The 3,394-nt window shown below is 44.5% G+C and overlaps 1 pseudogene; it reads right to left on the minus strand.

Moving 5' to 3' along the window:
• Window positions 1-2,534: 2,534 nt before the first annotated feature.
• LOC108177050 (cytochrome b-c1 complex subunit 6-like, mitochondrial pseudogene) lies at window positions 2,535-2,802 on the minus strand (annotated as a pseudogene).
• Between the last annotated feature and the right edge of the window lie 592 nt (window positions 2,803-3,394).

A 3,394-nucleotide genomic window follows, 5' to 3' on the forward strand; every position in this document is an offset into this window, starting at 1 on the left:
TTTTTGAATCTCATTTTTGGTGGATATAGAATTCTATGTTGGCAATCTATTTTCTGAGAATGTTGGTCCATTTTCTTTTTTAGAAAAAAGATTTATTTATTTGAAAGACAGAGTTACAGAGGAAGAGAGGGAGAGACAGAGAGACAGAAAGAGAGGTCTTCCATCCTCTGGTTCACTCCTCAAATGGTCATAATGACCAGGGCTGGGCCAGGTTGAAGCCAGGAGCTAGGAACCAGGAGCTTCTTCTAGGTCTCCCATGTGAAGGCAGGGGTCCAAGGACTCGGGCCATCCTCTATTGCTTTCGCAGGTGCATTAGCAGGGAACTGGATTGGAAGTAGAGCAGCCAGGTCTTTAACCAATGCCAATATATGTTGCTATTTTAAAGATTTTTTTATTTGTCACTGGTTGTGAGAGATTTGATTGCTCAAAATGGTTGCCTTGTGGTGCCTTTCCTCATTTTTTAAAAGAAATTATTTATTTATTTATTTGAAAGTCAGAGTTACACAGAGAGAGGAGAAGCAGAGAGAGAGAGAGGTCTTCTATCCAATGGTTCACTCCCCAGATGGCCGCAATGGCCGGATCTGCGCAGATCTGAAGCCAGGAACCAGGAGCTTCCTCAGGGTCTCCCACGCAGGTGCAGGGGCCCAAGGACTTGGGTCATCTTCTACTGCTTTCCCATGCCATTGCAGAGATCTGGATGGGAAGTGGAGCAGCCGGGACTCAAACTGGTGCCTGTATGGGATGCCAGCACTTCAGGCCAAGATGTTAACCTGCTGCAATACAGCGCTGGCCTCGTCTTTCCTCATGTTGATTTTTCTCCCTTGTTTGTGGTTCAGGTTTGTTGAGTACCTTGGGTGTGTGTGTTTGCTTTTCATTGAGCTATGGCATCAACTATATTTCTCTGAATATTTTTTTCTCTCCCTTTTTCTTTCTCTATTCCTTGGAGAGTCAGATGGGTATGTATGAGTATCAACCCTTTGAAGCAGCCCTGAAGCTTACTGATGATCTGTTTTCTTAATTTTAAAGGACTTTTTGTTTTTCTCATATCAAATAATGCATATTACTGTATCTCCCAGTTAATTCATATTTTCTCTGCGGTGTTCAACCTGCTGTCAGTCCAATCCAGTGTGCTTTTTATCTCACACATTGTGCTTTCAGTTCTAGAAATTTGATTCTGATTATTTTTATATCTTCTGTGTTGTGTTGCTTTTTTTTTTTTTTTTTTTGACAGGCAGAGTGGACAGTGAGAGAGAGAGACAGAGAGAAAGGTCTTCCTTTGCCGTTGGTTCACCCTCCAATGGCCGCCGCGGCCGGCGCGCTGCGGCCGGCGCACCGCGCTGATCCGATGGCGGGAGCCAGGAGCCAGGAGCCAGGTGCTTTTCCTGGTCTCCCATGGGGTGCAGGGCCCAAGCACCTGGGCCATCCTCCACTGCACTCCCTGGCCACAGCAGAGAGCTGGCCTGGAAGAGGGGCAACCGGGACAGAATCCGGCGCCCCGACCGGGACTAGAACCCGGTGTGCCGGCGCCGCTAGGCGGAGGATTAGCCTAGTGAGCCGCGGCGCCGGCCTGTGTTGTGTTGCTTTTTAACATGCCTAGTTTTCCTTCTAGCTTCTTGAACAAATAGAATACAGTTAAGTTACTGTTTTGATGCCTTTGATAATCCATTTACTTGTGAGTTTTGTTTCTATTTATAATTCTCATTTTATGTTTGCATGCCTATTATTGTTTGTGTGTGTGTGTGTGTGTGTGTGTTGAGAGGAGGAGACAGGGGAAGAGAGAAAGAGATCTTCCATCCACTGGTTTACAACAGCCAGGTCTGGAAAGGGCTGAAGCCCGGGGCCAGGAACTCCATCTGAGACTTCCATGGGTGTGGCAGGGACCTGAGTGTTTGGACATCTTCCTCCATCTTCCCAGGTACAATAGCATGTAGATGGATCAGAAACTGAGCAGCTGGGACTCAAACTGGCATTTCAACATGGGATGTCAGCCTTGCAAGTGACTTAATCTGCTACACCACAACACAGGCCCCTGCATTTAACAGCTCACTTGTGTTAAGTATATTTACACTGCTGTGCAGCCCGTCTCTACCATGTTTTCATCTTGAAAAACTGAAACCGTATCTGCTAAGCAACTCCCCATTCCACCTTTCCACCCCCAGCTTCTGGCAACCACCTATTTCTATGATTTTGACTAATTTTGATAATTGGATAGATGGAATCACACAGTATTTCTCATTTTGTGATTGGCTTGTTTCTCTTGGCATAATGTCCTCAAGGTTCATCCATGTTGTAGTGTGGGACAGGATTTCTTCCATCTTTTTAAAATTGTTTTTTATTTTTTAGACACCACAGGATTTTGTTAAGATGGAATCACTGCTAATTACATAGATGCTACTTGCCTAAGCCAAAATACATGAGGTTCACATGCATTTATAGTTATACAAATCAGAAGCAAATGGCATTGTAGAAACAATAAGCATATACCCTCATGCCCACGTGATGAAGGCTGGGGTAAATGAGTCTGCACGTTGATTTCAAACTTTAAGGATTTTGTGGGCCACGCAGTGGTTGCTTTCATTCAAAAAGCCAAAGAGCTCCTCTGAGCAGTCATCTGCTCTCTGGGACTGGGGGGACACACACTCATCCCAGAGCTCTAGGGGTTCCTGGGTTTTACACACTACTCCAGCTCTTTCATTGCTTTCTCACAGTTGTTGAGGGACCCACTAATTCCTCCTCTTCCTCTTCCTCCCCCTTGGAGTCTCCAGATCTGGTCAGCATCCTTTGCTTATCTTCCAGTCCCATGTCAACCTACGGTTCTGGATTCAACACCAGCAGCCACACAGTACCTACTCTATTTGAGGATCAAGAAGGACTCAGCAGATATCCAGCAATCTGATTGGAAATTGGATTTTCTTCCATCTTAAGGCTGAGTAGGATTCTATTGTATGTGTATACTACATTTTCTTTTTCCATTTATCCATTGATGGACTCTGGCAGGGCTTCCACCTCTTGACTATTGTGAACACTGCTATTATGAAACGGGTATGCACCATGCCTGATAATTTTTGATTAAATGACAGACATTGTGAATTTTATCTGTTTGGATGATCGATGTAATTGCATTCCCAGACATATTCTTGATGTTTCTTCTGGGTCACAGGATAATTAAGTAGAAATGGTCTGATGTTTTTAAAGACTTGCTTTTAAGATTCCATAGATGTTACTAGTGCAGACTTCAGTCTAGGGTTATTTTTTTCCCCACTGTGAGGTAATGCCCTGTTGAATACCATACCTGATACTCTGTGAATTATGAGGCTTTCTGTTCTGGCTACTGGGAATATGAACCACATGTGATGATTCTGTGGAAGCTCTAGGGGTTGTTTCCTGTGCTTCC

The sequence above is a fragment of the Oryctolagus cuniculus genome, chromosome 9 (assembly GCF_051225735.1).
Source record: "Oryctolagus cuniculus isolate XC-2025 breed Fujian yellow rabbit chromosome 9, ASM5122573v1, whole genome shotgun sequence".
NCBI lineage: Eukaryota > Metazoa > Chordata > Mammalia > Lagomorpha > Leporidae > Oryctolagus > Oryctolagus cuniculus.